Raw genomic sequence first — 26,185 nt, forward strand, 5'->3', positions numbered from 1 at the left:
AAGGGTATGTATGCATATGTGTATGTGTGTGTATATGTGTGTGTTGTAATATAGCACCTACTATGTGCCAGGTACTGGGCCAAGTGCTTTATAAATATTATCTCATTTGATCCTCATAACAACCCTGTGAGTTAGGTGTTATTATTATCCCTATTTTATGGCAACACCTAGTTACCACAGAGCTACCAAGATGTCTAAGATAAGGCCCTTCTACGGCCTGAACTAGAGTTCACAATGTAGGTGAATATTCCCACACTAGGCTGTCTCCCCAGTGTATAGAGAACTCTCTGGCCCATATGCCAAGTGGAAGAAGCATCCTGGGGGCATTTCTACATTATAGGTTGTTTTATTTTTCTTTTTAATATGCCCTGATGGTGCCAGGCCCTGACTCAACAGTTTTAGATGCATTATAGCAAGATTTCCAGGGAATAATTTATTTCTTTGCTATTAATGACCAGTTACAGTAAGCTTATGATGACACATTTGGAAGACCTCAAGTGACTAAATTTTCTTTGTTCCTGGGGAAGAAAAGGACCCCTCTCTGCAAATCTTTTGGATGGATGTATTTGGAAACATAATGGCTGATATTTATAGAGAGATTTAGTCATATTAACAACAGACACATCTCTTCCTAATTCTTAGGGCTTCTGTTCTCTGTGAGAGTGACTGTGTTCAACTGAGGCTTCTTTGTCTTTCTACTCTTCTTGGTTGTAATCTGAAAGACAATATTTCTATTGATTCAATGACTTCTGGGGTAGCCCAAAGCTCCGTGAAAGTGTCCTGAGAGTATGTGTGTTAAAGAGACCAAAATGGATACTGCAGCTGCCATGAAGCAGTGATTACCAGCTTTTTTTGAGCAACGACAGCCTTCTGTTTGCTGTCATGGAATTCCCCTTCTCCTTCCCTCTAATTTACACAATCAGGATTATAAGCTATACATAATTTTTTTTAAGGAGACATGGCATCGTGGTTGGAATGCTGGATTTGGAGTCAGGAAGCCCTGTTTTCAAATCCTGTCTCTAACCCTTGCTAACTGTGGCATGCTGAGCCTCAGGAAAATTCTCTAAGACAAATTATAGTCATAGTGCTGATCTGTACCAGAGAGGTCTCACACCAATGAAATTACAGCTCTTTGATGTATTAATGCATTTTTAAATTAAAGTGAATCCATCCATTTTGTCTTCAGAGTTTTGTTTATTTCCCTTGATAGAACCAGAAATATTCTCAGACTCACAAAAGTAGTGTTGAAATTCTCCCATGTGTAAGTAAGTAAGTCAGTATTCCTCATTATCATCCATCTCTCCATCTCCCCGCCCCCCCCACAAAAAACAAACAAACAAAAACCAAAGGTGAAGGGAGGAGGAGAAAATGAAGTCTGCAGAGAGAGTTCAGTTCTTCAGTCTTTTCTTTTCTTTTTTTTTTTTTAAAGCAATTGGGGTTATGTAACTTGCTCAAGGTTACATGGCCAGTTATTTCTGGGTGGGTACTAAGTGTCTGAGCCCTGGTTCGATCCCAGGTCATCCCGACTCTGGGCCTGGTGATCTTACTCACTGTGCTACCTGGCCACCCCTCTTCAGTCTTTTCTTGTCTGGGCTCAACATTTACCTTGATTCACTCATTAACCAATAACGATCTCAACTGTACACCAACACCTTTTAACCAAGTGAAAACTTTATGAGTTTCATCTCTGTGTTCAGCAGGTCATTTAGGTGCATATCTTCATTGATTCCTTTCCCATCCCCACTTTCCCCCCCCTCCCAGCCCAAGCTCTCATCAGATCCTTCAGGGTTCTCACTTCTCTCATTTATCAGGGAGACTTGATCATTGAAAAAGCACACCTGGTTCAGGCATCCCCTTCTCTTCTCTGCTTCCTCTTCTTGTCAGGGCATGTGTAAACTGATTTAAGTGGCTAAGAAACAGCCTAGTTTGCCTGCTTTTTGTAAATAAGCTTCATTTAGGCCAAAACTCCTTCTCACTTCATTTCTCCATTTCTTCTTCTGAAACCCAGATCAAGAAAAAATGGGAAGGAGACATGGCTTTTACATTCTCTTTCCAGTTTTATTATGTGTCCCTGGTGTTCCTTGGGCTGCTAAGAATTTATTAAAAAGAGACAAGCTGGGTGACTGTCACAGCAAAGCAAGAGAAGATAGTGACCCACCTGGGGGCATTAATTCTTCCTTACAGAAGGAAATACGTGGAAAAGCAGGGAAAGATGCAATAATTTAGAATGCTATTGTGCACAATGAAGTATGAATTACCTTCTTATTTCTTTCCTTCATTGTCACTATGGGCATGACCAATAAATAATGGTTCAGCATCATCAGAATAGGGACCCTGAACATAATCAGCATGGATATGAGGGATAGAACTGGAACATATCCTGTGATCTAGGTGTTTTTTTGGGAGCACTAGAGACAGTCCTGTTTGCCGAGAATAGTGATATGGCCCAGTAAGGAGACAATTTTTGGAAAGCTTAGTAGTTTGAGGATTAGTAACAAGGTTCTTCAAACATGAAATCGTAATAATAGAATGTATGGTTAAACAGGTGGATGAACAGCTTGAATGGGAGAAAGAGAGTGGGTTGGGTTGTAGCTGGGAAACCATGGAGTGCTGTTAATGATTCTCCAAGCTTCTTCTTGCTAAGGTTCATCTTCAAATATTTTTCCCATCAATTTTCTTCAGCTGATGCTAGATGACTGTGGATGAGGGAATATTACAGCATCTGAAGAACTAAAGTTGTTAGTCACCCAAAGGATAATGGAGATATATAATGGGCATGGCTAGGCTGTACCTCATTGTTAACAAAGAACTGGGGAAGAGAAGAGGCACTGTGCTAGGTGCTGGTCTTGAAGAAACGTCAGTGTAAAGACCTAAATAGCTAATAATATGTACAAGTAAATGTGACAGCAAATAGACCAGGGAAAAGCAAGAAGAGAGTCAGACGAAGTGCTTTGGGAAAAACCATCTGAGGAGCTTTCAAGGAGGATTTACACGGAGCTTTGTGTGGAGAAGGCGACCCCTGAGCTGCGCCTTGAAAGATGAGAAAGTCTGGGAGATGGAGACGAGGAGGGAGAACACTTCCCTCATGGGAGGGGTATATGTGTGTGTGTGTGTGTGTGTGTGTGTGTGTGTGTGTGTGCACGCCTGCAAATACAAAGTGAGGGGAGAACAGAACAATATTGGCAAACAGCTATTATTTCACCATGACTAGAATATATAATAGCATTTATATAGCATTGTCAGGTTTGCAAAGCAATTCATGCGTGTTGTCTCATTTGATCCTAAAACATAATATGTGAAAAAAATCCTGGAAAGGTAAGGTGAAGCTAGATTGTAGAGGGTGGCATTAAGTGACAGATGCAGCAAGGTCTGTGTATTTTGTTCCACAAACAATGGGGAGCCATACATGGTTTTTGAGCAGCAGAATCACGGTCAAACTACAGACAGTTTGAAGACAACTGTATGAAGGATAGACTGGAGAGAAGACCCTGGAGTCAGAAAGAACATTTAGGAATCTATAATAATATCTAATTGAGAAGTGAAAAAGCCCTGAAATAGGGTAGTGGCAGAAATAGAGCAGAGATGGGAATCACATATGGATGGTAAGAAGGGTTTACCAATTGATTAGAATAGATGTGAGAGATGATTGAAAGAGGAAAGGAAGAGTAAAAGATGATTACTGAGATTTCAAGCTTGGGTGACTGGTTGATGTTCAGGTGTTTTGGTTGTGTCCAACTCTTCATGACCCCACTTAGGGTTTTCTTGGAAAATGTTCTGGAATGGTTTGCAATTTCCTCCTCCAGCTAATGAAGAAACTGAGGCAAACAGGGTTATGTGACTTGTCCAGGGTCACACAGCTAGTAAATGACTGAGGTCAAATTTGAACTCAGAAAGATGAGTCTTCCTGACTTTATGCCTGGTATTCTATCCACTGTGCCACTTAGTTTCCTCTTGGGTGACTGATACCATCCACAGAAATACAGAAATAGGCAAAGAAATAATTAGATATCTACTCTTTCTAAAGAACCACACAAAAAATTGAGTTGTATAGTGAATCAAGAAACATCCATTGAACAGCTACAGGGTTTTAGAACTGGTCTGTGCTGTCAGAGGTACACAGTAAAGAAAGGACACACTTCCCTGAAGAGAGGTTTGAAAACTGTTCTCAGTCAAGTCAGGTTAATTAGCATTTATTAAGTTCTTATTATGTGCCAGGCACTGTGCTAAACAATAAGAATTCAAACACATGTGAAAGCAGTTTCTGACCTCAAAGAGCTCACATTCTAACAGGGAGACAATCTGTGAACAGCTGGTACCTTACAGAGATGTTCAGAGTGGATGGAAGGTAATCTTGGAGTAGAAGGCAATAGTAAATGTTGGAGAATGGGTAGAGTGACTTGGAAAAGTCTTCTACTGAAGGTGAACTTTTTTTGAGTTGGGTCTTGAAGGAAGCCAGGCAGGCGAAGAGGCAGAGGTGACGAGGGGGAGCATTTCAGGAATGGGGGACAGCCAACTGAAAATTCATGGAGCTGAAAGAAGGAGCATGGAAAAGCAAGTGGCTGGTGTACCTGAATTGTAGAGTTCAGGAAATGTACATGATAATTTTTTTATGTATTTAAAAGGATAATATATTTATATTATTATATAAAATGATATCTATTTCTATACACATATAAATATGTATATATATTTATATACATATGAGTGAATGGTTTTTAGGGAAACAGCAAGTTCTCTTTTGGACATGTTAAAGCCTGAGGTGCCTAATGGACATCAAATTTGAAACGCTTTCCAGGCAGTTGGCAATGTGTGACTAACTCAGGAGAGAGACTAGAGCTGGATATATGAATCTGAGAATAATCTGAGTGGAGATGATAAGTGGCTTAATGGGAGTTGATAAGGTATTTTGAGACAGCATATAGAAAAAAGAAATGATGGCCTTGAAGGATAGGATCTTGGAGGTCATTGAAGGTTCATGGGAATGACCTCATTTAGAAGAGTGATCAGATCCATAAGAAGAGAATTGGGAGAGAGAAAGGAGACACTACTCAGGAGGAGAAGATGCCAGATGCTACAGGGAAGTCAAGAAGGAGGAAGACTGAGAAGAGGCCATTAGATTCTCAACATCAGGACCCACCCAATGATAGGTCCTTTCTAATTAGAGGTACATAGAAAAGGCTCGGTTCCTAACAAAGCCAGAACTAGGGCAGGTAGACCAGTATCCCAGAGTACCTGCCCTATTGGGGGTGGGGAGGTGAGGAAGGGATGTTTCCTCCTCTCCCTGCCCCCCCTTCAGCATCTTTCTTGTTCCTTGTAATCCTCTGTTGGATCCTCACTTAGGAAATGCCACTATTTCAGCTCCCTTGCTTGACTCCAGGTTCCTTGCCACGTTGTTTGCTGTCTTGCTGTTCTCCCAGGCCCTGGAATACCAAAAGTCTGTTAGAAATGGCTGTTGCTCTCTTCTCCTCACTGCTGTACATTCCTCTGCCACTAGCTGTATTAGAGGGTGCCAGTGTTATTAGGTGCACTAATGCAGCATAGACTGGACTGTACGAGGAATGGGAAGTTCCTCCAGCAAACCTCACCAGGTCAGACTGAACTCTGGGCCTCAACAAGATGAAAACAGCTTCTCACAGTGGTTGAGGTTAGTCTCTAAGGCTTTCATATACTGCTGCTTAGCTTCTCTCTGGCCCAGATTCAGAGTGCAACCTCTTCAGTGATAGTCTCTCTAGCAGTGGCCTCAGACCTGTCTTCTTAGGCAGCAAGGTGTCCCAATGGATAAACCAACCAACCAGTCAATCAATCAAACATTTATTAAGGGTCTACTATGTGCCAGGCACTGTGCTAAATGTTGAGGATACAAAAAGAGGTAAAAGATAGTCCCTGTTCTCAAGGAGATTACAATCTAATAGGGGGAGACAACACAAATATATATTCAAGCTATACAAGATGAATAGGAGATATTTAGCAGTAGGAAGGCACCAGAATTAAGAGGAGTCAGGGAAAGCTTCCAGTAAAAGAAGGGAATTTAGTTGGGACTTGAAAGAAGCTGGGTAGATTGGAGAATGGAGGAGAGATGGCTTTCCAGGCAAAGGGACAGTCTGAGAAAACGTCCAGAGCAGAGAGATGGAACATCTTGTTTCTGGAACCTTGAGGATGCCAGTGTCATGGAGTGAAGAATATCTGTCAGAAAGTAAGGCATAAGAAGACTAAAAAGGCAGGAGGGGCTGGGTTGTGGAGGGCATTGAATGCTGAACAGAGTATTTTGTATTTTATCCAAGAGGTAATTAATGTAGTCATTGGACTTTATTGATGGGAGGTGGGACTGGATTTGACTTGGTTGGACCTGTGCTTTAGGAAAATCACTTTAGTAGTTGACTGGAGGATGGATTGGAGCAGGGAGAAACCTAAAGCACTGGACCTGAAACCAAAAAGCCCTGAGTTCAAATCAGACAATAGACATTTACTAGCTGCATAACCTGGGCATTTGTGTCTTGAGCATACTTGCCACAATAAAAGTTCATCATGTTATGGATCTTTTTTGTTTGCCCATTCTTCCAGCCTATGTCCTGACCCTGGACTTGTTATTAGGGTTAGATTCTGCCACTCTTGTAGGAGGAAGGTCTACACTGATTCTGTTGTTTATTTCTTGGGAGTATTGAGTGTTGTGTTATACTAGACTTGATGTGTGACAGTCTAATGACCTGTAAGCTTTCAGTACTCCCAAAGGGGTCTGATCCAGGGCAAAATCTGATTGTTGCACATTCTTCCCACCTCCTACTCCCCAAATGAACTCTTCAAGTTCCTGACCTGCAGGGGTTTGAGTCTGAGCAAGAGCAGATGCTGCTGGGCTCTATCCCTATTAGTTAGTGGGAGCTGGAAATCTCTGTTGGTCCAGAGTGGCAGAATTGTAGATTCCTCTTTGGTCCAAGATTCCTGCCTGGGTTATTCCTCGATGAGCTGGGATAGATCCTGGAAGTGAGACCCCTCTCTGAGCTTGATGTCTGAGCCACACTGCTGCTGAATTATGAACTCCCTCCTTTCTTGGTATACCACACAGGCTCTCCTCAGCAGGGAACGCCACCCCTGTATGCAAGTTTCCTTCTTATTCTGTCCTAGATCTGTGACCCAGAGTTAGGTAGTGGGTGACAAAGCTGCCAATTGGCATATGACTTTGTTGTGGTTCCAGGTACGGGTCTGGTGGAGCATTGGTATGGTCTGAGACCTCTTCTAATGCTGGTGCACAGCCTTTTCCTGGGTGCTGGAGACTTCTGCCACAGCTTCTCCTGCCCACACCCTATCCTTACAGTCTGCAGACAATCACGTCTATCTCCCTGTGCCTCTGGGCTGAACAGATGACTGGCTATGACTTTTTTTTTGGTGGATTTCCCCATCAGGATTCAGTTGTTTTTTTGCTTTTTGGAGGGGGGAAGTCAGGGAAATTGGGGTTAAGTGATTTGCCCAAGGTCACATGGCTAGTTCTGTGTTGTGTCTGAGGCCATATTTGAACTCAGGTCCTCCTGACTCCAGGGCCACTGCTCTATTCACTGTGCCACCTGGCCGTCCCAAGGATTCAGTTGTTTAGATCTGTTTGGAGGAATTTGTGAAGAGGGGCCCACACAATGCTTCCTGTAACTCCATCTTGGCTCTGCCTCCCATTTTCCTCCATCTTTGATCATCCTGGGGTAAATTCTTGACAGCAGCACTCCTATATCAAAAGGATATGAACAGTTTATTCAGTTATAGGATAGTTCAAAATTGTTTTCCAGTATGTTTGGATCCATTCACACCTCTCTTAGTAGCATATTAGTGTGCTATCTTCCTATAGTCCCTCTGATATTAATTATTATATCCTCTTTGCCAATTTGCTAGGTGTGGACTAGAACTTCAGAGTTACTTTAATTTACATTTCTCTTATAATCACTGATTTGGCCCCTTTTTCACATGCTTGTTCACCATTAGCATTTCTTCTGCTGAAAACTGCCCATATCCCTCAGTTTGCTTTCCTAGCAATGTCCTTGTTGTGATGATGTGGCCTTGTTCCTCCAGATATCACTATGCTACCTTCTGACACGGATGACCTGGAACTAGACCTGAATTCCTTTCCACGGTTTAGATGATGAGTGATCCCTGGCCTTTTCTGGGCTGGTAACCTCCCTTTCCTCATTATAGGTTTGCTGTTGTCTAGGGGGAATTTGTAGCCTTAGTTCACTTAGACTTCAGGGGTAACTCCAGATTTCGAGGACACCAGGTACAGCGGATTTGAAACTGGTGTCTGTTTCTGGTTTTGGAACCTCCTGCTCCCCCCTTTCACTAACCCCATTCCTCTCTCTCCCAAATCCATGTGACTCCTTGTCTTCTGACTTGAATAATTTTTTTTGAAGCAGAAAAATATTTATGCTATAGCCCAGGAGGTTTGACTGACTCTCTCTAAAAGATTGATTTTAGGGTCACAGACTAATGACAAACTTGTGACAGTAAAATGGCGGATGAAATCCAGGCAGTAATTTTCCATGAATAATCTTGTGAACGAATGGAGAAGGGGCTAGAAAGAATGACATACATTATACAAAGAATGGACATAGATTATGCCAGCTTGAGGCATATTGTGTCATGTGTGGGAGATTCGGTGCAGTCTGCTGTGAAATTGTTCCCTGTGTTCACAACAGGAATTCCTGTGAGAGGCTGTCTTTTATATTTCCTTTTCTAGGAAGGGCTGAAAGATAGAAGGATGCTGCCAACAGACCTGAAATGAGGTTTTTCTGAGGCCTATTTTGATGATTCAGAGAATTGGTGTTCCTCAAGCCTCTACCTCTTCCTCTCCTCCTCTTTATTTCTCTATCCTATAGATGTGGAGAGGGTAGGGAAGTGAGAGTGGAGGAAAATCTACCAACAAGGATTTACTGAGTACAAACTCTGTCCTCTGAGAGGCAGTATGGGAAGAATGGTTAGAACAGGGGTGGGGAACCTGCAGCCTCAAGTAAGTGCAGTCTTCTGACTGTGGTCTCAGGGCCACAGGTCCCCACTTCTGACATATGCTTTAATCCGTAACACTCTGCAATTCTTTGAGACAATTCTCTGAGAGTTTTTGCTTTGCAGTTGCCACTTTTATTGTTAGGGTTTTTCCCCACTCTGGAGACCAATTAAATCACAGGTCCAGACTAACTCTCTCTACCTATCAACAAAACAACAACAGCAACGAAACAAACTTATGTGCCCAGAACTCTTCTAGGCATTGTGATAAATAAAACAGAAGTATAAGTGTAATAGGGAAAATGTGACGTCTGCCTTTTTCACCCTGTTTTGATTTGCTATTTTCAGCTTTGGAGGTTTTTATTAGAGGATCTGGGTTTGAATCCTGCAGATGCTACTTGTTACCTGTGTGACTTCAGATGAATCATTTAACCATTATGAATCTCAGTTTCCTTATAGTGAAAATGAGTTAGACTAGAACCAAATGGATTTTCCTTTGCATCTGGTTCTTTGATTGCATTTTCCTAAGATGTGTATTGAATCCTGAAATATTGACCCCGCAGTGTGGATATATTGCCACCAGGTGGTGCTGTGCACTTTTTTTTTTTTTTTTCCTTTTTAGGGTCCTATTGGATTTAAAATTGGAAGGGACCTTAGTGATGACAATCCAGTAGAGGAAGCTGATGGCATCCCAGTCTCTTCAGTTTTAAAATGGGGATAATAGCACCATCATCCTACTTTAGAGGGTTGTTGTAAAGATTAAATGAGATAACATATATGAGATTAGCACAGTGTCTGGCACATAGCAGACTCCATATAAAAGCTTATTTCCCAACCCGCCCCTTCCCTTCCAATCCCCTCATTTTTCTTTTTTTTTTCTTTTTGGAGGGCAATTGGGGTTAAGCGACTTGCCCAAGGTCACACGGCTAGTAAGTGTTAAGTGTCTGAGGCCGCATTTGAACTCAGGTCCTTCTGACTCCAGGGCCGGTGCTCTATTCACTGTGCCACCTAGCTGGCCCTTCCCTTATTTTTCAGATGAGGAATCTGAGACCCAGAGAAATTAAGAGTTCTGGATTTGGAGTCAGAAGAAATGAATTTGAACCCCACCCCTGCCATTTACTGGTGTGTGACCTTAGAAAAGTCATTTAGCTTCTGTGCGTCTTAATTTCTTCATCTGTAAAATGAGAAGTTGAATTAGATGAATACTAAGGTCCCTTCCAGTCCTAAATTTATAATCCAATGAGTTTAGAATTTCCCCAAGGCCCGGGGTTACAAGTAACTGAGGTGGAATTTGAATCTAGGTCCTCTGACTCCTAATCGAGTGTTTTATTACCATTCTACCTCACTGTTTTCTCTCCAGTTTCTGCCCTTTCCACATTCTTTCCTCCCTATTTATCATCTCCAATCTCAAAGTAAATTTTAAAAAAATACTAAAATAATCAAAGTAGTACTTTGAATCAGGAATTGCATGTCATGCTCGAGCTCTTCCTACCACTCTCCCTGTTTGTCTGTAAACCCCATATTTCTGGAGTAAGGAATGGCAGGGTGATTCACAAATATTCAGAGTAACATTATCCCTAAATCAATTCTCTTCTTTTAATTGCACTCTACCCAGATTTAAATCCTAGATAAGATTAAGTAACTAAAATCAGTATTGCCTTTCCACTTATTATATTTAAAAATTAAATGGATAAGTCTCTATGAAGAAAGATGGACTTGAAAAATATTGTCAAACTCTAATTATAGGGGAAAAAAGCAAGAGTTTAAGAAAATAGAGCCAAGAAATTTTGTATCTTTCTCATTCATCCTTAATTATATTCAGTCATCATTTATTCTGGGCTAATGCTGACTTAACTGACTAAGTGACAGTCCAGCTCATGCTCTGGAAGTGTGACATTTAAAAAATTATAATCCCCCTGGCTAGTCCTCCCTACACCAATTAAACACCTACTTCAGTAGAGCAGAAACTGTGAGTGGAAAGCTAAGTGAACAATTGCCTCATTCCAGTCGCTGGATTCTTCCTTCTGCTCATCTCATTACTGTCTACCTCTTCCTCCTCCATACTTTAGATCCCCACATCAAATTCCCGCATTAAAATTCAGAGTCATAAAATCACAGAATATTGGATTTATAAAAAACCTCAGCACAACTAGTTCAACATAAACCGGACCCAGAATCCCTTTGTCCAACATCCCTGAAGATTGGTCAGCCAACCCTTACCTGAAGATCAACAAGATATCGAGGGGGAACCCACTACCACATGAAGCAGATCATTCCACTTTTGGGCAGTTTCAGTTGTTTGGGAGTTTTCCCGGATATCCATCTTAAATGTGTCTTCTTCTGATTGCTCCTAGTTCTCTCTGGGGTTAAGATCTCCTCTTCTTGTGACATTGTATCTCTTGTTTCCCCTGGCTGAACTTCTCAAGTGATTCCTCTGCTCTGAATATGATTCTGTTCCAGAGATCCCTAGCAAACCCATCTGAGACTTCTGGTATAACTTTCTCTTATCTCTATTCTTGACTAAAATACTGTTTCTAATTCCCTCTTTTCTTGGAACCAAATCCATAGTGGAACTTGCTGGTCTACTCTGTAGTTCTGGGTAGCTTGATATAAAAATCCTTACCTTTGAGCTGCTTAAAATCTATTAAGTTATGTCCACAAGCAACTCTCATACAAATTAGGATATGACAAGTACATAAAAGTGTAAAGTACTTTGAGATCTCAATGGGGAATCTCCTAATTGATAACTTTCACTGGGAATTACTTTGAAGTTGGATTGGATACAAGAGCATTGTTTGGCATTTGGGGTGGCCTATAGCAACCTATGATTTTCATAAATAGCATTCAGCACTACTTTCTTTTATAGAAATCCTACTTATAAATCCTAGTTTATAGCAGAATATAGTTTGTAAAAACAACATCTAAACCAGATATAAACAGACTTTTAAGCAGAGACTTAAATTGGGAGGTAGTGTGGAAAGAAGAATGTATTTGGAGTCAGAGAATTTGTCTATGAATCCCAAGTCTTTGTCTTACTACCTTATCTTAATCACTCACTTTGGGTCTAAGTTTCTTCATCTGAAAAAAGAGGCTGGATCAGGGCACTTTTAACATCTTCTTCAGACCTGAATCTATGATAAGAAGTTCTTCATAAGGAGCTAAGAATAAAAGATACGAAACAACTAAAATATGACACAAAATAGTCTATAATCAAGAACTAAATTATTTAGTAGTGTAGTAAAGGACAAGCTTGATCTAGGCTTTGAAGAATGGGTAAGGGTAAGATAAACAGAAGACTGTGGTGGTTTATCCATGTGTGTCAGGAAAGAGTTAGAGTTAGACATAATCTTGGCATACTGGAAAGAGTGTTGGCCTGGTATTCAGGGGATATGAGTTTTAGGCCTGATTCTACCATTAATGGGTTATAGGACTTGTGGGCAAATCATAAAACATTTTTGAGTCTCAGTTTCCTAATCTGTATAATGAAGAGATTGAACCAGATGTTTTTTAAGGCCCATTCCACTAGGAGACTTCTGTAATTTGATTGTATGAATGTGTTGTGTGATGATAAGACATCTCTTTTTATCACATCACAAGGCATCACAATTTACAAGGGTAGCATCTCTGAGGTTATCTTATCCACTTTGTATCTGACCAGGAACCCCCTCCCCCTACAATATCCCTGGGGAGTGATCAGACTTTGTTTGAGGGTCTCCAGAAACAGGGATTTCATCAATGGTTTAAAATGCTCAAGTTTTCAACAAGATTTTCTTTTGCTTATTATTTTATGTGAAATCAAACCCCTCAGTTTCCAGTCAGTTAAACCTCTAGTACCCTCATGCTCTAATGGTCTCATCAATGTGGGTATTTTCTCCAAAGCTAAATGTCATAGATCTTCCATGCCTGCCTATCCCATGTGACTATTGTCCATGTTTTCCCATAAATTCACCACAGAATTAAACTTATGCCAGTAAATATTTTTGTTGGCTTCAAAATATTTCAAAAAGAAATGTGACCAGCAGAGTTGGGTGAACTCTTGGGTAAGGAGGATGGTGCACATTGAGCAATTATAAGGAGTTTACACTACTTAAAAGCATCTGGAATGAATCTCTTCTGGGAGATGGTTGCCTTATTTTCTTTTGAACATTTATAAAATGTTATATAAATTTGGCCAAACAAGTGGTGCTGTATACCAAAGGGAATTATCATAGCTTCCTTCCCCATCAGCCAAAGCTCACTCACCATAAATTGCAAACTTTCTTTTTGTCTCATTGCCTAGAACCAAGTATACTTATCCCAAAGTGAAAAAGGCAGGCCCCAAAGTAGGGTAATAAGACTATTCAATATGAGACTAGGTTGGCCACTGACATGAAGTTGTCTGTCTAGAAAACAACTTTCTCCAGCAAAATCAAGGTTGGAATTTAGAGAAAGTCTAAAATAAAAGTGAATTGACTTTTAAGTGAAATGGCTTTTTATGAGTAAATTATATGTGTTTATGAACTCAGGTATAGTATTTCTTCTTTTGATGCTAAATTTTGTTTTTCTTATGTAGCCCAGGACCCAACTCATACACGGACACATTTTAAGCAAGCCTCTAATCAAAACCATAGTTCCAAAACCTCTGCTTATATTCTTTTTACTAGACCAACCAGAAGACCTATTAGTTTAAAACAATATATATATATATATATATATATATATATATATATATATATAAAACTAAACAACATAGAAAAATAAATGACAAGGAAAATCACGTACTCTCTCACACAGCTCCCTATACCACTGTTGTGAGAGGGGACATGAATGTACATATATCTAGGATAACTAAGATTACTACTAAGTTTCAGCTGGAAGCCTTTTCTATCTCAGTCACAGCCATCTACTCCTGGAAGGAGCTGCTGACATTGTCCATGGGCTTCTCTGGTGTACTGGGGTGCCATTCTTTCTAATACACTGCCACCTATGGGCTTTCTGCTACTGTGTTGCTCTCTATAGTTCTTTTGGGGTTCTCTTCTGGTCTCTTATGTCATCTGATAAATTGTAAGTATTAAATGACCATTTTTACTTAGGTAAGAAGTCTCAACTCTTTTAGCACATAGCCTCAGGGACTATCTTGTTCCTTCATAATATAGACCCCACAAAGTTATGTATAGCTGACCAATAAAGCCAATTTTGGCTTAGATTAAATCTGTGTTTTGAATTATTTAACTGAATAGGCTGTCATTTCCTTAGTTTATCCTGCTACTTGACTTTGGGTAAGAAAATATCTTTCTACTGTTTTTCCCTTATAGTTATTATTCTTGTGAATAATCCCAGGAGATAGACCAGTACAGGCTGGGTAGAGCTGCAACTTTTGTTCTAGTTTCCAACCAGAAACAAGCCATTGCTTTCTTGTACTTATTCCTGGTTCTAAGATATATGTTTTTGCATAAGAGACTATAAATCATATCTTAAGTAACATCACAAGGTAATAGAATTAGAGTAGGAAAAGAACATAGAAGTAAATAAGAACAATATCCTTGTTTTATAAAAAACAAAACAAAACAAAACTGAGGTTCAAAAGATGTGATGATACTTGCCTAAGGTTACACAGTGGCAAAGTCAAGGCTCAAATGTATATCACAGAATAATAGAATTTCAGAACCAGGAGGTACTTCAACGACTATCTACAGACCATCTACAATAGGCACCACATGAGACATAGAGATTTTATTGGAAGTCCTCCAATAAGGAAGAACTCATCAACCCCCTGAGAAACCCATCCCACTTTTGGATAGCTCTAATTGTTAGAAAGTTTCCCCTTAGGGGCGGCCAGATAGCACAGTGAGTAAGAGCACCGGCCCCAGTGTCAGGATGACCTGGGGAATCGAATCCGGGCTCAGACACTTAGCACCACACCCAGAAACACCTGGCCATGTAACCTTGAGCAAGTTACTTAACCCCAATTGCTTAGGGGCGGCCAGGTGGCTCAGCAAGTAAGAGCACTGGCCCCAGTGTCGGGATGACCTGGGGAATCGAATCCGGGCTCAGACACTTAGCACCACACCCAGAAATAACTGGCCATGTAACCTTGAGCAAGCTACTTAACCCCGATTGCTTTCAAAAAAAAGTTTCCCCTTACATCAAGCCATTGACTTTTGGCAAATTCTATCCATTGTGTCTAGTTTTGACTCCTGGAGCTAAACTGAGCAAATATTACTCCCTTTCCACATGGAAGCCCTTTAGACATTGGAACATGGCTATCATGTCCTCCTTGGGTCATCTCTTCTGTAGGCTAAGCATCCCAAGTTTCTTTTACTAATCTCTATATGGCAAGGACTCAAAGCCCTTAGCCTTTCTGGTAGCTCTCTTGATGATCTCTTGCTTATCAATGTCCTTTCTAAATTGAAATGCCCAGAATTTAACCCCATACTTTAGATGTTGCCAGACAGTAGAAGAAAATTACACCTCTCAATGAAACCCAAGATCCTATTAATTTCTTTAGTTAATATATTGTATAACTGATTCCTTTTGAGTTGTCCTCTAAAGATTGAAGTCTATTACATTTCATTTTATTAGATCTTTTTAGATGCCAACTCTGTTATCCAACATGTGAATTCTCTCTACCAACTTTGTGCCATCTGCAAATTTCCCAACCATGTCTCCTATGATTCAGATCAACAATATTGATAAAACGTTGAATAACATGGGGACAAGCAGAGCCACATGTAGCAATTCCAGTGCAGAGTTTTTAAGTTGATATAGAAACATTAATGACTACTCAGAATCTAGCCATTCTTTCACTTGCAAATTCATCTTCTTGAATTATTATCTAGCCAATATCTAACCACCTCTTCCATAAGATTTGCATGAGATACTTCATCAAAGATTTGCTATTAGCTAGATAAATTTAATGCTTGCCACTTCCTTGATGTACCAGTTTAATAATTCCATAAAAAAGGGAATGAGGTTAGTCTGGCATGAATGTATTGGAACCAAGATGACTTTTTGTGATTACTACTTCCTTTTCTAGCTGTTCTTCAATGGTCCCTTTAATAACATATTCTATAAGTTTTTCGGGAGTTAAAGCCAAGCTCAATACTCTGATATGTATGCTCTTCTCCATCCCCCCCCTTTTTTTTGAAAATTGCAAAAGTATTTGCATTTTCCCAAATCTGTGGTACTTTTCCCATCCTTCATAATCTTTTAACTCTCTCCCTGACCATGACTCAGAAATCATGTCTTCCACATCTTTCATTACACAAGTATCTAATCCATCTGGACCAGGTGGTTTGTATTCATCAAGACCAGCTATTATGTTCTTATTTATATTAGGTATTACCTCCCTACAAGACACAAACTGGCATGATGGCTGGAAAGAAGGCTGACCTTCTTTCAATCAGGGTTGTTGTTTGTCCTTTGTTTTCAAAGAGGACCATGGCATCAGGGAGGTTCTATCTTGACTTACAAGCGAATTGGATTTAAGTGAGGGAGGGCTGTGCAAAGTCACTAGACTCACTTTCTCCTCTGGAACCATCTGGGTCCAATGGCAAAATATAGATCAGGACGACTGGACATGGCCTTGGACCCAGGGAGAGACCATGACTTTTTTAAACTAAGGTCTTTCCCAGGTTTCAGTTTGTCTGTGGCAATGCCCATTCAGTGACCAAACATAAGAAATGAGGCAAAAAATGGCCTCTTTTATCTAGTTAAAAAAAAATCAATCTGGGAGGGGAAGACTGTCAGGGTTTCAAGCAGAAACAATTGCTATTTACATTCACTCTAAGAAGAATCAAGGAGATGTAGGTTCAAATCACACCTCTGACAGAAACACCTCTCAGTGCCCAAGCAAATTTTTTTTTGGAGGGCAGTTGGGGTTAAGTGACTTGTCCAAGGTCACATAGCTAGTTTTGGGGATAAATGTCCGAGGCCGGATTTGAACTCAGGTCCTCCTGACTCCAGGGCCGGTGCTCTATTCACTGCGCCACCTAGCCGCCCTGACCAGGAACATCTTATACAAATTATGCCACAACAGAAAAACCCAACTTCCACATCGCCCATTTCCCCCCTGTTCTTCTCAGTCTATAGGTCATTTCTTTGGCAGAGTAAACAGAAACAAAGAAAGAATTAAGCATCTCTGCATTCTCTCTTCCATGAGTTATCCCATCTCTCCCTTCTCCTCCATATAAAGGTCTTATCCTTTGATCCCTCTCTTTCTTCTAAGCTTAAACACAAAATAAAACAAAATTTATTTTGGTACATGTCCTTAATTATCCTTACCAGTTTTAGCTTAGTTTGGGTTTTAGCACTCATCATATTAATTTTTCAGTCCTGTATCATTTTAAATGACATTAAGGAAGATGAATTCTCATCTGTTTTACCATTGTTCCCTAAGAGTGAGGGGGTCTTTCCATCTGACTTGCATCAAGAGCAGAGACTGTTTCATTTTCTATTTGTTTACTTAACTCTAAGTGCAGTACTTTACATACAGTAAGTACTTAATAAATACTTTTTCATTCATTCATTCATTCATTCATTCTATGCCATGTTTTGACATGTTGCAGTTTCATGATGTGTAATGGTGGAACTGTCTCTAAGAATTCAGAGTTAAACCACCTCTATTCCAAGTATAGGCATTTATTGAGATCGACACCTCTCGTGATGTGAGCTAAGTTCCAAGAGGAACCAGCAACTTCAGAGAAAGTCAGATGGATTTTTATAGGGTAAAAATGCAATTACATAACAGAAATTATGAAAATTAAAAAGGCAGGAGAGGTTTTTTAAGGGATTAAGTAATAGGGGAGGAGTCTCAGCCACACTGGAATTGTACATGGGACTACCCACAATACATACAGAAAAACTCATTTGGGGGGGGGGCATGTATGTATGATAATGACATTATAACAAGCCTCTTTATGTCATAAGCTCACTCTAAGCCATTTCTTTACTATTACCATGCAGGCACTATCTTAGGGTGGGCCCCTTCTATAGTTTGGTGGTCAAGCATCCTACTCTGCTTCCTGGTGGTGCTGTCTACTGATTAGCCAGCTATTGTGGTCTTGTCTGGTCAGGATGGATAATGTGGTTGAGGTTGAGTGCATGGACACACCTGTTTCTGCGGGAAATATATGAATTGGATATAAGGGCAGGGGCTAGCTAGAAGCAGTGACTGTATTAAGTCTGGATGCAGTGGTTTAGAGTTTGGCACCTGTAATGTGGTTAAGTCAAATCAGGACATGCCTGCTATTCAGTGGGGCCCATAAGGAAGTTAGAATATTGGGGCTGGGGGCAGTTCTATTGGGATTCCATCAGACATCCATCCTGTTATCTGCCCTTGTATCTGTCATCTGTAAATATCTTTTACTAATCTAAATTGGTTGGTGAGTTCTTTGTCAATCCATCTGGGGCTCTTTAGATATATCCCTTTTCCCCCAGTCATTGTTATTGTTTCTTACTCTGTCTTCAGAATTTCATTCCTGAGAGTTCCCTTCCCTACGAGGCTAATTTCTCCTATAGAATTTTATTTCATGAGATGCTACCTATCCTTCCTTTGAATTCTTTGAAATCTGCTTTTCCAAAATTGGAGGGGGGGTGTCAATCTACAATCATTTTTCTTCTTCTCTATCACAAACCCAGGGAAGAATTATTTTCTCCCAGGGTGCCTATAATTTCTACCCCAGCAACCAATTCCTCCCTATTTGTGAGACTCATGTCTAGGATATATTTTCCTTTTATTAATTCCAAAATCTTTTTTGAAGGATGAAATTATCATTAAGACAAGACAGCAAGTTATTAGCTATTCTGCTTTGTGCAGAGAGAGAGCTCCAGTAGGTGTCGGAAGTTTCCTTTCCCCTTCTAGGCATGTAATCTATATTTCCAGAACCCTTTATTTACTTCCTCTTTTTGTCCAGGTAGTTAATAATATATATCAATAATAAAATTATTTATCTCTTCAATAAGTTTTATCATGTTTCATCAGTTCTGACTTCTGAATGTCTTCAAGAATATACCTTCTTAATATTACGCTACTCTTTTATCTTTTTTTCTTTTGAATTAAGCATATCCTTCTAGTTACATTCCAGTCATAGGTCTCAGCCCATCAAGTCTGAATGACACCTGTGAAGTCAAACTTGCTTCTTTGAATTAGGATCTCTAATTCATTTATAGCAAGGTTTACAAAGTGAAGGCTGTGGCCTTTAGGGGACATTTATGATGATCATTAAAGGTAAAGACAGAACATACTGTCTCATCAACTACCACTAAGAATAGTGATTTCCAGCAGAGGCTGCTTTCTCAGAGCTGCTGTGGGAAAGGTGTGGGCTTCCAGGTCCTCTCTACCTTCCTTTCTCTGAGGGTGGGCACACCAGGAACAGATGTACCTTAAGTGAGGGGAGGATATTTGTTAGAACTGTTAATACATAAAATAAAAATGATTTTTAAAAATCTTCATCTGTATCTCATCTTTTTAAAAATTTCAAAGCCAGGAAGACCTGGGTTCAAGTTTTGCAACTGACTCATACCATACAGCCCTGAGCAAATCATTTAAACTTTCTGTTCTCTGGGCATCTCCCCAAGACTATAATTTGAAGAGCAGGTGTTGACTTGAATTGGCTAAGGGAGTTTCATCACCTATACCAATAAAATTACAAATCTGGTCCCTGTCCCTAGAATTTGGTAATATAATAGTAAATGTACATAATTTGTAGATTTGTAGTGAGACTTTGGACTTACTCTCCCAATGTATGCATTAGCAGGTTAAGCTTCCAAATTAAGGCTCATTATATTTCCCCTCAAGATTCTAGGAATACCCTTGAGACTCAATGGAGTTTTTAATGCTATCATCTTGAGCCTGTACCAATGTGTTCCCTTCATATCTTTCCCAATGATTAATGCCCTAGTATAATTTAAACCTTTGATACTTTCTCAATATTACTGATAAACAATTAACATTGATTGACTTTCACAAAGTAATATTTGCTGAGAAGATATAATGAGGCTCAAAGAACAAAATATGTCCCTAAATAAGGCTACGCTCTCTTTACCACCTAGGTCCTAGGAGAGAGTAGGCTCCAACTTAACACAGTTGCTACAAACCATGTGTCCTACCAAGCTGACTTCCAAATGTAGCATGGTCAATGAACAGAATCCTTCCCTTACTTTCTTTTTTTTTGCACTGAAAGTGATGACTTTATTGATGGTGCATAATACAGGACTCTAGCCTTCTCCCCCCTATTACAGGGGTGCTTTGGGATGAGGATGTGAATGGGACATGGGATCCCTAGTATAGAAATGTAGGTTAGGAATGTGGGCTCCACCATGGTGGATTTTTCTTTTTAACAATTGGGGTTAAGTAACTTGCTCAAGGTTACACGGCCAGTTATTTCTGGGTGTGGTGCTAAGTATCTGAGCCCGGATTCAATCCCAGGTCATCCCAACTCTGGGGCCAGTGCTCTTATTCACTGCACCACCTGGCCACCCTTAAGCAATTGGGGTTAAGTAACTTGTTCAAGGTTACACGGCTAGGTGTTTCTGGGTGGGTGCTAAGTATCTGAGCCCGGATTCGATCCCAGGTCATCCCGACTCTTGGGCTGGTACTCTTATTCGCTGTGCTACCTGGACTCCCCTGGATCTCCTCTTTTTGACTGGGAATGAAAGTCCACAGTTTTCTACTTTACTCCTTGGAGGCCATGTAGATTTTGAGGTCTACTACGTGCTTGTTATAACCATACTCATTGTCATACCAGGAAATGAACTTGACAAAATGATCATTGAGGGCAATAGCAATGCCAGCATCAAAGGTAGAAGAGTGAGTGTCGCTGTTGAACACAGGATGCAAGCCGGTCCTCTCTGTAGCCCAAGATGCCCTTCAAGGGTCCCTTTGATGCTTTCTTCACCACTTTTTATTTTTTTTTAAAGCAATTGGGGTTAAGTAACTTGCTCAAGGTTACACGGCCAGTTATTTCTGGGTGTGGTGCTAAGTATGTGAGCCTGGATTCGATCCCCCAGGTCATTCCAACATTGGGGCCGGTGCTCTTACTCGCTGTGCTACCTGGCCGCCCCGCTTCACCACTTTCTTGATATCATAATTGTCAGGTTTCTCCAGGTGGCAGCTCAGATACACAACAAATACATATGGAGTAGGAACATAGAAGGCCATGCTTGTGAGCTTTCCATTCAGCTCAGGTATGACCTTGTCTACAGCCTTAGCAGCACCAGTGGAAGCAGGGAGGATGTTTTGGGCAGTACCGTGCCCATCATGCCACAGCTTACGAGAGGGGCCATCTACTGTCTTCTAGGTAGCAGTAATGGCATGGACTGTAGTCATGAGTCCTTCCAAACTGCCAAATTATCATGAATGACCTTGACGAAGGGGAACAAGCAGTTGGTAGTACAGGAAGCATTATTGACAATCTTAAGGGAATTATCATATTTCTCATGGTTCACTCCCATCATTAACATTGGGGCATCAGTAGAAGGGGCAGAGATGATGACCCTCTTGGCTCCATCCTTCAAGTGAGCACCAGCCTTTTCCATGGTGGTAAAGTCTCCAGTGGACTCTACAATATACTCAGCTCCAGCATCTCCCCATTTAATATTTGTGGAATCCCATTCCTGGAAGATGGTAATGGCTTTTCCGTTGATCACCAGCTTCCCATTTTCAGCCTTGACAGTGCCTTTGAACTTGTCATGGATGGAATCATATTGAAAAACATAAACCATGTAGTTGAGGTCAATGAAGGGGTCACTGATGGCCACGATGTCTATTCCACCTGAGGTGAATGCAGGCCTGGTCACCAGGCACCCAATACGGCCAAATTTGTTGACTTTCACCTCACCATCTTGTTTCAGGGATGCGAATGAATGGCACCCAGCTTGGGAGAAAAGCCAAAAGTCCCTCCCTTACTTTAGGAAAAAGCATTTTGGCTGACTTATTTATCTACTACTAGGTTAAATGCAGGAGGTTATTAACCAGCTCGTGAGGCTCAATTTCCATTAAATCCTGGTATAGATTCTATTACCTGGACCTCTGGTGTCTCTTCCAACATTTTGAATCTCATAAGGTAGTAACCTAGTTCATCCCATCTCCCATTCCACATTCACTTAGGAATAGCAGAGAATGAAACATGGGAGACAAAGAAAACTAATTGTTCAAGGCCATATGTTAGCCTTAGTGGGGAAGATCAGAGTCTTCTCTCCTTTCCCAGAGGCTTTCAGTATATCTTGCCACCAGGAAAAACAAAAAGTCATATCCAGACTATTTATGCCCTTTTAATGCATACTCAGGGCCGTTAGGTGATCAGTGGATCCCTGGACTTGGAATCAGCAAAACTCATCTTCTGGAGACCAAATCTATCCTCAGATATTAGATGACCCTGGATAAGTCACTTAACCCTGTTTGCCTCAGTTTCCTCATCTTTAAAACAAGCTGGAGAAGGAGATGGCAAACTACTGTCTTTGCTAAGAAAACTACAAATCGAGTTATGAAGAGTCAGATATGACTGAAAATGACTGAACAAAAACAACTACAACAAATGCACACTCAGTTCTGACTAAGAGGTGAATTAAAAGGCTGTTTTTCACCATACAGTAAGTAGAAAGCAAACATTCAGAATACCTGCTTATGCTCTGAAGTGGTGGGGCAAGGCCCTCCATGGCATACATCCTGAAGCTGGCTGCCCAGGCTTCCACATGGGTTGGCATTAGGCACAGCAAATTGCACATGTTCAATATACTGGGCACTTAGTGGTCAGTCTCCTATGACAAATAAATATTCAAGTATTAGGTATGAGTGCTCAGGATATATTTTACTGATATGGGCTCAAAAAGTTTGAGAATCAGTGATTTAGAAGAGCAGAGTTTTCTGATTCCTAATACAGTGACCTAGCAACTAGTGACACTGTACCATTTCACTTTCAAAATGTCATTAAATGTGTGCATACTATCTCTTTTAAAACACATTCTTCATCATTTACTACTAAAGCCTCAATTAACTGAATTAGTCAGGAAATGAGGTATTCTGACTAATTTAGCATTTATTAGAAATGTATTTTTCTTTCAATGCCTATTGTTGAAAATCTCTTTAAAATGCTTGCTTCCATTTTCCTGCCTGACAAAGCACAGTCTTTTGAACACTTTTAAATCTTTAGTTGTTAATTGGAGATCTTACAAGGACTTGGACTTATTATTTTCAAAATAATTTTTCTTTTTACAAGCTTACAAATGTATTTACAAAAAATGTAGGAGGTAAGGCTAACTCTGTCCTGTCCTTTAAACATGACCTCATTTTTTTCATATTGGTTAACTAAATTTTTCATTTCAGTTTCTTTTGACTTCTCAAAATGAAGTGAAGAAAAAGAATTATTATAGAAATTTTAAGGCCAGAAGGGAGCTTTGAATGAACGAATAAATGAACGAAAAAGGCATTTATTAAGTGGTTAGTTATTATGGGCTGGACACCATAATAAGTGTTGGGTAAATTATATACACCTATTTTCCAGGGTGATTGGGAGGACAAAATGAGGTAATATTTATAAGGTGCTTTGTAAACCTTAAAGCATTATATAAATATTATTGTTGTTGCTGTTGTTTATTAGCAAGTAAGATAGTCAGGGTACCAGGGGAGAGATTCTAAGTTCTGGTGAAGGGAGGGCAAGGAGGGGAGTCGGCATAGACACAGCACAGCTTGAGATGGTTGGGAAGGTTAGAGGAAGGTTACACCAACCCTTTTCCTTTTTTTACAAATGAGGAAACTGAAATCACAGTTTATTATTATTATTATTTTTGGAGGGGGAAGGCAGGGCAATTGGGGTTGACTTGACCAAGGTCACATGGCTAGATTTTTGTGATAAGTTTCTGAGGCTGAATTTGAACTCAGGTCCTCCTGACTCCAGGGCCAGTTCTATTCACTGCACCACCTAGCCACCCCTCACACAGGTTTTTAGTGGTAGAATAAACACTGGGATTCTGACTTCTTGACTCCAAGGTCTATAAGGTCACATTATCTCCTGTTATGTGTTTGCTTTGGTTAATTGTGTTCTGGATATTTGAGATTTTACCATGTCATAAAAATAATAATTAAATCCTAGAATGAAAACATACTTAAAAATACAAGTCTCTAAGTTTTCCCAGAATACATCAATACATTAGGGATTTGTGTGTGTGTGTGTGTAACGATAAATATGTGTGTATGTGTATATTATATACATGCATGTATGTATATGTATGTGTGTGTGTATTATATAGATATACAGTGTGTAACTTTAAATAAAGCCAGTCCTTAATTCTTCAAGGTTTCATATGTTTTTCCTTTTCATCTCACCTGTATTCACAGAAAATGAATCTCTTGGTGGTGCTAGAACATGTATCAGGTCCTGGCCTGAAATCAGTATTTATAAATCAATCAGTGAATGAAATAGGAAAGCCTTGGCATTTCAGAAAGGAAGCTATTTTCCTGGCTGTGCAAACAATTTGAAATTTTTACTTTGAAAACAAGTCCCCCTCTTTCAAGATTTTCCCCCTTTCCTTTGACAATTACTGCATTGATTTTCATGGTTAACAGTGGACTGTGGAAAGCAGGGTGCTGTGCCAGAAAATGGAATCTCACTTCAAGCTAGGCATAAAGTTTAGAGGAGAACTAAACCTCTCTTAGGACCAGATTCTCTTTACTAGTGAGGCTCCAGGCGGGAGAAATAGAGATAATAATATTGCTGGTGAAATTTGTTCATGGAGATGAGTGTTTGTATGTTTTACATAGTAGAAAGACTATGAGATAAACTGACAAAGCTGGTGATGGAAGAAAGTAAGGAAGGTCTTTTAACTGGTGTGCCTCATTTTATGTAATCAATGTGTTTTCAAAAAAGCTGCATGTGAATCAAATATTTGTTAATGGAATGTGAGTCCTATTTAGTATAGTAAGGGAGATTAATATTTAAAGAAAGCTTGCAGTGAATTGCTTTATAGAATAGAGCATCATTTTTGGAGCAAGTTACCATCCTATTTGAGCTTTTATATAAAATTTTTAAATTTTGGTGGGAGATGGGGTGGGGAGCGCTAATGTATTCACTTAAAGCAAGGGCCACTATAGTAAGTACATCTCTCTGGAGAGTATCAGTAGAAGAATATTAACATAAATACTAAACAATCATTTGAAAAAGAAAAGTGAAAAATTCAGTCAAAGAAGTTACTTCTTATCAGGCAGAGATCAACTAAAATGCATTTATTAAATGATTGATATGTGTATGTAGCATATTTGAAGGATGTGGAGCTACCTCCCATTTCTCCTCAGGCTCTCTCTCCTTGTATTATCGTTGACTTTGTCATGTCACCAAGGCATATCAGGGTTTTGTACCCAGTGGGGCAGCCACACAGCCTCAACTCTAACTCTCTCTGGGTCCTAGGTAAAATCCTAGTTTTATAGGGAGGATTATACTCTTACTACTCACTTTAGCTTCTGAGATCTTGCCAGTGTATTTCCCATTTGCAAAAATCAATCAATCACCATGACACCATTAACTCTTAAGCATAAAACATTTACTAAATAAGACAAAAGCAAATATAATTATAGGATGTACCCAATAGAAGGTAATAACAAGACTAATAAAAATATGGTGGATGCTTCATAAACCTGTGTGACATTCTCTGACCAACTCACACGGAGTCCGTAGGAGAGAGTGTGCACGCACAGCATGTTAACAGTGAGATGGGAATGGGGCGACCCATAAGACTGAAGCAGTTCATGACTCTCGATGGCAGGCCCTGTCCTGAGAGGCTTCACAGAGTCCTAGCCTGACATGTCACCTATTAGGTAAAGTTGTTCCTCTGTTCCAAACTTCCCATTTGGTCCTCATAGATTTCCTGTTGGGCAAATATGCTGCCCTGCTTCTTTCAGGACATTGAAGTGGTGACAAACTCTTTTTGCTTACAGCCACCCTTGGCATCCCTTTCTCACAATGGCATCTCTCAGCCATCGTGAGCTTCTAAGACTTTTTCCTTCATTGTACATTGTGTGTATTTCTGAAGTGTGAGATCTACATGCATCAATGACAAATATCAGATATATAGCTAAATAACAAGATTTGTAAATTTTTTTCCAGGATAAAAATCTTTAAATTTTTTGGTGGGGAAGTCCTGAGAAAGTGTTACTGCTCTTCCAGGGACAATCAATTTCCCTGCCGTGCTCTTCAGATTTGCTCTGGGTTTCTGAGGAATTTCTCCAAAACAAGTTGTAAAT

At 40.0% G+C, this 26,185-nt stretch overlaps 1 pseudogene; it reads right to left on the minus strand.

Annotated features, from left to right (window-relative positions):
- Positions 1-20,626: 20,626 nt before the first annotated feature.
- Positions 20,627-25,922, minus strand: LOC138167566 (glyceraldehyde-3-phosphate dehydrogenase-like; annotated as a pseudogene).
- Between the last annotated feature and the right edge of the window lie 263 nt (positions 25,923-26,185).

The sequence above is a fragment of the Petaurus breviceps genome, unplaced genomic scaffold (genome assembly GCF_028583685.1).
Source record: "Petaurus breviceps papuanus isolate PSGF00001 unplaced genomic scaffold, PetGlider_PUasm1.0 229, whole genome shotgun sequence".
NCBI lineage: Eukaryota > Metazoa > Chordata > Mammalia > Diprotodontia > Petauridae > Petaurus > Petaurus breviceps.